This window comes from Pinus tabuliformis, chromosome 9 (assembly GCF_031772625.1).
Source record: "Pinus tabuliformis cultivar Carrire ecotype Pingquan chromosome 9, CPIR1, whole genome shotgun sequence".
Lineage (NCBI taxonomy): Eukaryota > Viridiplantae > Streptophyta > Pinopsida > Pinales > Pinaceae > Pinus > Pinus tabuliformis.
The window spans coordinates 648,804,842-648,816,656 of record NC_142307.1 but is presented as its reverse complement, the minus strand read 5'-3'; the positions used below and the strand labels follow the sequence as shown (position 1 = coordinate 648,816,656).

Sequence of the window (11,815 nt, the reverse complement as noted above, 5' to 3'; positions counted from 1 at the left end):
GCCTGCCAATATGGATCTGGGCGGTGGCCATCGTCAAATACTGGCCACTGGGAGCATTATTCTGGAGGAGAAATTCCTCAGAGTCTGCGCTTTCTTGGTGATCCTCTGCACCCATGGTGAGCGGTTTCTTGATTTTTTAATTTAGATCCTCTGAATCCATGTTTTTCGGTTTTTTAAATTAAATCTTGTGCATCCATGCTGCTGAGACGGTTTCATATTCATATTCCACAGGAATCCTATGCTGATCCCAGATTGCAGTCAGTGTGCCAGGGTATGAGATCCTCTGCATCGATGTGAGGCGTTTTTGAGGAGAATCTAAGGGCAAAGAAAAAGGGATTGAGCAATTCCCCTTGCAAATATCATGTCTATGTGGATTCATCTCTCAGAGGTAAGCCTGTAAGCATTTTCTTGACGGACTATGTTAATTTTGTTGGGTGTCATTGTCGATTGCACCAAGGAGAATATGGGATTTTATCAGAAATGCATACATATATGTGTGATAAAGAGAATGTTCAGATTTCACTGTACTTTCTTGTAAGATAATTCATTCATTTATGATGAATTTATAGGCATGGCTGTGATGATGTCATGATTCTGATAATAAATTTGTGTATTGCTGTGAATAAAACGTTGATTCTCCTACTCCAACCTTCCAAAATCTAAAATGGTCAAACTCCATTTGACCATATATCTTCTAATTTGAAAAATATTTGGGAACTTGGGTTCTGTCTCAGAACATCCTTGAAACTCATCTCCTTGCCCTTGCATACTATAGCTAAGGATATATCATAAACCTGGGCCGAGGTTTCTCATAATCGGCATAACCATAATTTATTTGGTGTTAGATGTGAGCAGCACCAAATAGACCTGAAAAATCCTAAGATGGCCTTTATTGGTGTCGGTCTAAGAGTGTTTTCTATTTGTTGAAATTTGCAGTTATTGATTTTTTGGGCTTGGGTGGTTGGATTTGCTTAACAGTTATTGGCAATTATTGATTTCTTGGACTTGGGTGCTTGGATTTGTTCACAATTATTTGCAATTGACTTGAACAATCCTCCTAAGATGACCTGAATCAATTTTTGAAACCTCAAAGTAAAAACCATAATCATTCCTCCCATAATCCAAAAGCTTCCTTCTAGCCTTTTATAATAAAGCTAACAAAATTTGCTAAATTATTCATTATATCCAGAGAACTTGAATTACAGTGGTGTTGGGAACTTGGAATACAACATAAATGCTAAATTAATTATTCATTATATTTGGAGAAGTTTGATTAAACTGGTTTTGGCCCCAATAGTGTTTTCTATTTTTCCAGATTCGCAGTTTTATTGATTTCTTGGGATTGGGTGCTTGGATTTGCTAACAGCTATTTATAGAGATTCTAGTCTAGACCACAGAACTCCAACTCTACTCCAAAGTTTCTAGGGAACTTTGCCTTTTGGTAGGGGTTGCATTTGTAAGAAATTTACTCATCTCTGTTAGTTTACATGCCTTAGAATAGTCTGCCCACAGAAACTTTGCCTATTATTTTGGATGCATATACAGTGACAGTGAATAATATGTTGGACTAGATACTTTGTATTTCGTCTCCCAGTGCTTGTTTTCAAAAGAGGTTTTGAGTTGTGATTGATCACTCTCATTCATTCTTCGGTGTGTGTTTGTCATTATTGTTATATTCATATAAAATTCAATTGTTCCCACTCCGTATTGGTGGATATCTTTCCAGGGATAAATTCAGTGTTTGTCATTATTGTATTCAATTGCTCCCACTCAGTGTTTGGTGGATATCTTGCCATTATAAAAAATAAAAAATAAAAAATTGGTGGATACATTTGGAATTTCATAAGAATTTATACACCATTATAATATATAAATAGATTATAGATATATTATATGTCAAATTGATGCTTTTTGTGTTTCCAAATAGACTATATATATTGTATGCCAAATTCATGGTTTTTCTATTCTCCCACTGCAGCGTCCGTTCTCCCAGTGCAGCAACGTCCCTTCTCCCAGATCATTCCTCACAGTGCAGCAACGTCCCTTCTCCCAATAACATTGAATCTAAGCACAGGGAAAAAAGGAAACCATTTAATTTCTTCCGTCAAAGGTAAGCAATTTTTTAATACATATTTAATGAGAAAAAGAATGTTCAGATTCATTTAATTTCTTGTATGATCCTTCAATATATGTATGTTGTATTAAATACATTTCCTCTTACTTTTATTTTTTACTTTTATTTACTCTCAGCTTTCAAAACCGTCAAACTCCATGTTGTGCTAGGAATGTTTGATTGATTATGTATTTTAATTAATTGGATGAATATGCCCAACGAGTTGTAGGCTATCCGCGAGTATGATGGCTTGTATTGCATAGATATATCACCGTTGTTGCAAAAAAGATACACCATAGTGCAAATGGTGCAAAGGTTAATTCAAACCTTTATATCAACTTTCAATTTATTCATTGCCTTTAATTTCATCATATCTCTATGTTCTAACCTTTGCATTCACTTAGCAAGTTATCAAATTAGGGGTTAGTCCCTTTGCTTAAAATATTAAATTTAATTCAAAAAAAATTGCTACTTTATAGATAACCAATAGATGACCACTAAATTTTAATAATTGTTGTGTTTTTTGCAGATGATTTAAGAGCCTGAAAAAAATACAAGCATGATAGGATACATGAACTATCTACATGTCATGATAGGAGATATGAATTCATTATGTTATTATGACCCAAATTAAACTAGTAGTGATTTGTTTTTCATCTTTATTTTGTAATTACTCTAAAAACATTATCATTCTAATAAAAGTATTATTTTGTTTGAAAGGGCTAAAAGCCCTTTCTCATTGCTCTTGAGGATGGACCATGGCTGTCCTCAAGGGTTTGTGTCCTTCTCTCCGCCTTACTTTTTCATTTACTTATTTTAGAACTAGATACTTTTAGTTTAATAGATTGCAAACTAAAATCTTTTAATGCATAGATTGATTGATGTGTTTTTCTGTTACTTGAATTTACATGTAGAATTTTGTGGAATGATTGTTTTTTGAGTTTCATTTATACGATTGTGTTTACAATGAATTTCTAATATCCAAAATTTGATATGCAATGTTTGTATCTTTGTGTGTTTACAATGTGTGGGATGGCCAAGACTTGATATCTAATATTTGTATCTTTGTGTGTTTACAATGCTTTTTGTGATGTTCATTATTTGATGTGTATATTTTTGTGTGTGATGACCCAAATTTGATATGCAATGTTTGTATCTATGCGTGCTTACAATGTGTGGGATGACCAAGACATGATATCTAATGTTTGTATCTTTGTGTGTTTACAATGCTTTTTGTGATGTTCATTATTTGATGTGTATATTTTTGTGTGTGATGACCCAAATTTGATATGCAATGTTTGTATCTATGTGTGCTTACAATGTGTGCGATGACCAAGGCATGATATCTAATGTTTGTATCTTTGTGTGTTTACAATGCTTTTTGTGATGTTCATTATTTGATGTGTATATTTTTGTGTATAGCCAAAATTTGATATTGAATGTTTGTATCTTTGTGTGCTTACAATGTGTGGGATGGCCAAGACATGATATCTAATGTTTGTATCTTTGTGTGTTTACAATGCTTTTAGAAATGTTCATTATTTGGTGTATATTTTTGTGTGTGATGACCAAAATTTGATATGCAATGTTTGTATCTTTGTGTGCTTACAATGTGTGGGATGGCTAAGACATGAAATCTAATGTTTGTATCTTTGTGTGTTTACAATGCTTTTAGTGATGTTCATTATTTGATGTGTATATTTTTGTGTGTGATGACCAAAATTTGATATGCAATGTTTGTATCTTTGTGTGTTTACAATCTGTGGGATGGCCAAGGCATGATATCTAATGTTTGTATCTTTGTGTGTTTACAATGCTTTTTGTGATGTTCATTATTTGATGTGTATATTTTTGTGTGTGATGACCAAAATTTAATATGCAATGTTTGTATCTTTGTGTGTTTACAATGTTTTTTGTGATGTTCATTATTTGATGTGTATATTTTTGTGTGTGATGACCAAAATTTGATATGCAATGTTTGTATCTTTGTGTGCTTACAATGTGTGGGATGGCCATGACATGATATCTAATGTTTGTACCTTTGTGTGTTTGCAATGCATTTTGTGATGTTCATTATTTGATGTGTATATTTTTGTGTGTGATGAACAAAGTTTGATATGCAATGTTTGTATCTTTGTGTGCTTGCAATGTGTGGGATGGCCAAGACATGATATCTAATGTTTGTATCTTTGTGTGTTTACAATGTGTGGGATGGCCAAGGCTTGATATCTAATGTTTGTATCTTTGTATGTTTACAATGCTTTTTGTGATATTCATTATTTGATGTGTATTTGTGATGTGTATGACAATGGTTGTTGTTTGGGATTCATTTGCATAGTTATGCGTTTACAATGGATGTGGATGACATGATTGGTATGTACTTTGAAATGTGTGTGAATTTTCTTTAGCATATGGTTTTATTTAGTGTCTACATCAACTTTGTATGTTTGGATATTTACAATCTTCTATGTATGATGATCAAAATTTGATATGCAAATGCTCGTATGTATTTATAATTTTGTGTGTGTAATAAGAAATTTGATGGGATGTTTGTATGCTTGTGTATTTGCAATGCTTTTGATGTTCGAATGTTTGTGTATTTGTAATGCTTGTGTGTTTGTATTGTTTTTGTACTTACAATCTTGTTTGTAATGATTAAAAACTTGAATTGTACTCTTGATTATTTGCAAAGCTTTTGATGTTTGAATAATTGCGTGTTTGTAATGTTTGTTATGTTTGCGTATTTATTGTGTGTTTGTATTTCTTTTGTTCTTATAATCTTGTTTGCAATGATTAAAATTTGAATTGTACTCTTGATTCTATGTTTGTACTCTTCATTGTATGTGTGTTGTGTACTCTTGATTGTAGGCATTTTTTATTATGTGTTTGTATTCTTGATTGTATGTTTTTTCTTATTGTGTTTGTTTGGGTATTTACAATCTTGTGTGTAATAAAATCTCAAGGAATGTTTATGTGTTTGTGTATTTATAATGTTTTCGAATGTAATGATGGAAATATGATATGATGTTTTAGTACTTGTGTATCTATATGGTTTTTAATGGAATGATGAAAATTTGATGTGATGCTTGCATAGGCTAGGCTATGCTAGAGTAGGCTAGGCTAGGCTAGGCTATGCTAGAGTAGGCTAGGCTAGAGTAGGCTAGGCTGGAGTAGGTTATGCTAGGCTAGGCTAGGCTAGAGTACGCTAGGCTAGGCTAGGATAAATTAGAGTAGTCTACCGTAGGTTAGGCTAGAGTAGGCTATGCAAGGTTAGGCTAGGATAGAGTAGGCTAGGCTAGGTTAGTCTAGGCTAGAGTAGGCTAGGCTAGAGTAGGGTAGGCTAGAGTAGGCTAGCCTAGAGTAAGCTAGTCTAGGCTAGGTTAGGCTAGAGTAGGGTAGGGTAGGCTAGGCTAGGCTAGAGTAGGCTAGAGTAGTCTAGGCTAGGCTAGGATAGGATAGAGTATGCTAGGCTAAGCTAGAGTATAGTAGGAGAGAGTAAGCTAGGCTAGAGTAGAGCAGGCTAGAGTAGGCTAGGCTAGAGTAGGCTAGAGTAGGTTAGGCTAGGGTGGAGTAGGCTAGAGAACGCTAGGCTAGGCTAGAGTAGGCTAGAGTAAGCTAGGCAAGGCTAGAGTAGTCTAGGCTAGAGTAGAGCAGGCTAGAGTAGGCTAGAGTAGGCTAGGCTAGGCTAGAGTAGGCTAGAGTAGGCCAGGCTAGGCTAGAGTAGGCTAGAGTAAGCTAGCCAAGGCTAGAGTAGTCTGGGCTAAACTAGAGTAGCCTATGCTAGAGTAGGCTAGGTTAGGATAGACTAGGCTAGAGTAGGCTAGGCTAGACTAGGCTAGAGTAGACTAGGCTAGAGTAGGCTAGGATAGAGTACGTTAGTCTAGGCTAGATCAGGCTAGGCTAGAGTAGGTTAGGCTAAGTTAGGCTAGAGTATGTTACGCTAAGTTAGGATAAAGTAGGTTAGGCTAGAGTAGAGTAGGGTGGGTTAGGCTAGAGTAGGTTGGAGTAGTTTAGAGTAGGCTAGAATGGGGTACATTAGGTTAGAGTGGGATAGAGTACATTAGGCTAGAATATGCTAGGTTAGAGTAGGCTAGGCTAGGCTAGACTATGATAGGTTAGGCTTGGTTAGGTTAGGTTAGAGTAGGCTATGCTAGGCTAGAGTAGGCTAGGCTAGGATATGATAGAGTAGGCTAGGCTAAAGTAGGATAAGCTAGAATAGGCTAGGCTAGGCTAGGATAGAGTAGGCTAGGCTAGGCTAGGTTAGGCTAGGTTAGGGTATGTTAGACTAGTCTAGATTAGGTTATGTGAGAGTAGGTTAGGCTACGTTATGCTACGCTAGAGTAGGCTAGAGTAGGTTAGGCCAGAGTAGGCTACGCTAGGCTAGATTAGGCTTAGCTTGATTTGGCTAGGCTACGCTAGGTTAGGCTAGGCTAGAGTAGGTTAGGCTAGGTTAGGTTAAAGTAGGTTTGTCTATGTTAGGCTAGGTTAGAGTAGATTAGGGTAGGTTAGAGTAGGTTAGGCTAGGCTTCAGTCGGTTGGAGTTAAGAAAAAGTAGGCCTGTTGTGGGGAAAAATGCCTATGCAGGACGATCCTATCCACCTAAGGCGTGATAGTTCCTTAGCAACAAACGAATGCAGCTACTTCCGTTTCTTCCTTTATGAAATATGAAAGAGAGGAGATTGGTAGACTTACCGTTATCTTTCGGTTGTCCCTCGATCTAGATCCTCTCCTCTTTGTGTGTCCACAACTACTTGCCTCCTTGCTTTTGCTCCCATGAGATCACAAGAGAACAGCTACCTGTGACAAGAGAACATCTACATGCAACAAGAGAAGGACACAATACAAAGGCAAAGATACATATTCATAAATGATTCAGGATTAAAAGTAAATCAAATACACTAATGCAAACCATACAATAGACACCAGCATATAGGAAAGAACCAAGAAGCTTTATTGATTGATAAGCAAGATTCAGGAAGAGATACAACCCATAGGGTTCCAACCCAGCATCTCCTTCCCAGCAGAATGGAATTCCTTCTTCAACCCCTTTCAAAGCATAAACACCCAATGATCCAACCACAAACCAACAACAATTCTTTGCAATACAATCCAGCCTCCTTAGACCTCATGAGAGAGCTCTATATATAGGAGTTTTGGAGAAAGGATGAGTCAGCTTGAGGCTTGCATGAAGCTGACTAGTGTCCTCTCCCACTTCAGTTCTTGAGTCCACTTGGAGGTTCTTGCTTCCACTTGGAGATTTGGAACCTCTTACTCATCACCAGTCGAATTCCCTGATCCAAGTGTCATTTTGGAAGCTTCCTGGGCATTGACACCTTGAGAAATGAGTCTGCCACTTGTCCAAGTACGCTCAGCGCAGGTGGCCTTCTTTGCAGTTGACATTCAGCGCAGGTACACAGTGGAGCACTTGACATTCAGCGCAGATGCTCAGTGGAGCAGTTGACATGATCCAGAAATTGCTTGTTTTTGAGTGTTTTCAGGTGGAGAACTTTTGTAAACTGCTGTGGTTTGCTGGCCTTGTTCCTCTAGGGGTAGGAACAACATGTTTAGGGACTTTGGATCCCTTAATTATTGACATTTCATGCTCAGTGATGCAAGGCACAAAAATGTCTATAACAGTTGCCCCCTAAAGTATGAGGTCGTTTATCGGGTGAAATGCTTTATCCAGGGGAGTCCGAAGTTCATCCATTTGCTGGGAGGAGACCTGTAATAAGATACAATACAATACATTATGATTCATTCTGCTTTCATGATCTAGCTGAGGCGGGCATTCCCATGCTGAGCTTTATAAATACATTTTGGTACATAGAACAGACGATCGTCTAATGGTAGACTGATAATTCTGGCGAAACTATCATCCTTTGAGTAGGATGATCATCTGTTGCAATGATGTACATGTCAAATGTCTTTATTTTCCTGAATATATATCGCATCCCGGATGGATGAAACTAGATCCGGGGTCTTCAAAACTCGTTCGATCTTCACTCTAAGTACAAGTCGATCCATGTGAGAATTGCGCTGAAGTCGAACATGGAAAGACATCGCTTGATTACCAGTCAATGATGTAAACCGTTAACAAGCGCGAGAGGAATCATCGATAATGATAATGAACCTCAAGGTACTGCAGTACAATTCACGTGGTGTGAATAAAGGACTTGGCGTCGAACACCATGCAAAATATTCTGGTCGAAGGTCATTGATGTATACCTGTCGTCGGAAGTGAGAAACTTGCCGTTGAGGCATGCAAGCTTCAAAGTACTAAAGGGGTTGTTCCTAGATCAACTTCTTGGATAATGAGCTGATGTCGACAAGAAGCGATCCGTCAAAGGAGGGCCTTAATGAATCCCACATCAGTGACACGGAACAGAGCTAATGATTTTAGTGGAGGTGAAAACAATCTGTGACATATGATTCAGGGTGGCGGTCACGAATGGATGAAGGATCATGTATGGCAGTGGATGGGACCTGGTTGACTCTTTCTGAACGACTTCTCTTGAACATATGGCGACATTGATGCGATGGATCGGTAGCATTACCCCAAGTATGGATGGTGTGGCAAAGACCATGGTGATGTGACCGGTGAATGAAACAACCCAACCCGATGTGATACGGAGGAAAAGTGTCATGTTCAAGAGCGACCTGCTACCATCAAAGACTTCTCGATTTTTTCCCAATTTTTCCCCAGTCATTGCTGACCAGTACCTCTTTATTTTTGTCAAGCTTGAGGAGGATAACATATGCTTGTTCTATAACCTGCCCTTCGGGCAAGCCCATCGCTATGTTTTAACGAGCCTAGCGATAGGGAAACTAGTTCTCGTCTAAAGACAAGTTTGTCGCTATTTAGTGATTTTAACGAGTCTAACGACAAGGAAAACTCGGCCCTTTTCATTTTTAGAGAGTCTGAAAAGGTACATAAAGTTAACTCCAAAATTCCTTTTTCGTCATCTAATCCCTTAAGTCCGAAAAAGTATAAAACAATACAGAAGGGATGAGTTTTCGGTACTTTTAACGAGCCGAACTAAACAAGCGCTCGATCTTTTTGTGCAATAATCCCTCAGGTCCAAAAAGATTAAAATCTAGAAGAGGGATAGCTCTTCCGGTTGTTTAACGAGCTGGGAGGCCAAAACTCAGCAATCTTTTCATATTTTACGAGTCAGTTGAAAAGAGCTAAAAGAAGACTCGTCTTTTGAGGAACGAGTGATGAACAGGGATAGCAGCTGATTCCAGGTACAGGTTGGAATTTTCCAATCACGGCAGTGTCACAAGGATGGCTAGGTGAAATCACTCTTCGCAGTTGTTCCTCAAAATGGGTAAACAATCATATGGAGGTAAACGATCGGCCAAATGAACGGTGGAGGTGACGGTGCACAAAACACGACCAAGGTCTTTTTACGGTTGATCAGGTTAAATACTCAATAGTTATTTACCGGTATGGGTTCATTTTTTTAACGAGGTTGAATGCGCCAAAACACTGCTCAATCTTATGTTTATTTTTTAATGAGCATGAACTATGTGCTAAAACTGCTCGGATCTTGCGTTTATTTTTTAACGAGCATGAACTTTCTGCTAAAACTGCTTGTTATACCAGTCATAAGATAAGATTGTCTCATTGTGAGATCGCTCTTTTTTGTGGAGCTTCATCCCACTACGCTTTGCTCCGCACCCTTCCTTTATGCAAGTTCGGAAACGGCTAACCCAAAAAACAGATAAATAACCGGTTCCAAAACGGCTAACCCAAAAAACAGGTAAATAACCGCTCTTTTCTTGCACTCCAAAAGGGTTTGCATGCCCCCAGGTATAAAATACAATTTCAAGGTTGCCCCTCCTCCTTCTCACATCTGTTTTTCTTTGGGTGTTCACAGCTACTTGTCGTCTTGCTAGTTTAGTTTAACGATACTTGTCTTGAATGGTTCATGAGGCACAATACTTGCTAAGGTTTTGCAAATGGGGTAGCAAGCTAAGTGGGCTTGATTGTGGGGAAAAACTCCACAGTTAAGCGCGCTTGAGCCAGAGGAGTTCTGGGATGGGTGACCTCCTGGGAAGTCCTGGTTACCGGGTGCAAGCCCCGGAAGTGATGATTGATGCTATGTGATTCGTTCTCCACATTTCACTAGTTTCAATCCCACTTCTTCACCCCTGTGAGCATCACCCGATGCAATGAGTGCTAAGTGAACTATTCAAAAATCATGAGAAATTAGTCACTTTACGACTACCTCTCATGGAAATGGTCATACTTTGAATGACTTACTTAACGCAGTTGAATCCCAAAAATGATATCTAATATAATGCACTGCGTAAATCCCCCATACTTAGATACTTGTCTTCTCGTTAATTTTAACGGGTCTATACGATACTTGTCTTCTCGTTAGCCCAACTTTTAATAGATTTTTCGCAAGATCGCAAGAGAATAACACTACTCAAAGACAAAAACATTGGTGTTATTGAGGGAGGCTTACCTCTTTCTGGTTACCCAAAGATTGTCTCATTAGACAAAACACTTCCTTGGCCTACCTTTTTCAGGTTACCTAAATATTGTTTCGTTAAACAAAACTCTTCCTCGGCAATGCCAACCGAAATAGACAAAGATGGGCGACGGGTCCCGTCTTTCCCAAGTACCTTGACAAAAAAATCCTATTCTAGAACAACCCTCTTTCCTCCATGGACGGGGTACGGACTAGCCATATTCTTTCGCGGAAATTCTACCTTATACCCAAAGTTCTCTGCCGAAGAAGACCAGGACGCATGCCCCCTGGGTTCCAGTCATGTCTTCCCGAATTACTCGCGCTCATCAGGAGGACGGACCGTGGGTTGAGACACTTCTTGCGTGAATAGACCTTTTAGGGATGGTATATGACTATTTGCGATGTGTGATCCGAGAAACGAAAGTTGGTCCACGAGCTTGACCATTCTTCCTCTATGTGGAAAACACATTACTCTAAAGAGTGAGGAGACTATTGCTCCCATGCAATATATATAGTTCGTCCAAGGAGTAGGTTATAATCCAAGGGTCCTTGAATGACCATCACGTTCATTTGAATGGTCTTCCCTTCCAGTGTTATTGGCACATTCGGGAGGATCCCTAAAGGGCGACTGGTTCCTTTATCAAAACCTGATAGATTTCTCATCTCAGGTAAGAGTGCTGGCGAACCAAGCGCTCTCCAAGCAATAGAGGAAAGGATACTCACAGATGCCCCCTCATCAATGATAGTGCCAGCCATTACCATTCTGTATATTTGACAAATAATTCTGAATGGTATACTGGCTGGCAATCGGGGTCTGCCTAGTTGGTTCCAATCAAAGGACACAACTAGGTTGCTTGGTGGTGGGACCGAGTAAACGGCCGGATAGCGCTCTGATGAACTTCCTTCCTGCAATAAAGGAATGGTGGCATTGCCCCCTTGATCATCAGAGTCAGTGCTGATGAAGAGAATCTGGACGGTGTCGTCTTGATTCTCCTTTGTGATGGCGTCATTCGAAGATGGAGCCTCTGAAGGCAAAACCGGGTCAACTGCCGTATCAACCTTTTGACTTTCGTCAGGCATGGATCCAGACGGTTCATCTTCAATGATAGGTACTTCGGTTGACCACCTGGGCAGGTCAACCAGATTCTCAACTAGCGAGGGACTTGGCAAGAGTTTTTGATATCCAGGCGGAAGATTTGCTTGTAATATCGGGCGATCTTCC

General features: G+C 39.1%; 1 long non-coding RNA gene across 1 annotated transcript; it reads left to right on the top strand.

Annotated features, from left to right (window-relative positions):
* Nucleotides 1-281: 281 nt before the first annotated feature.
* LOC149150324 (uncharacterized) lies at nt 282-2,739 on the top strand. The gene is made up of 4 exons (XR_016262571.1): nt 282-388; nt 1,979-2,110; nt 2,343-2,428; nt 2,643-2,739. It is a non-coding gene; the product is annotated as an uncharacterized LOC149150324 (long non-coding RNA).
* The last annotated feature ends 9,076 nt before the right edge of the window (nt 2,740-11,815 follow it).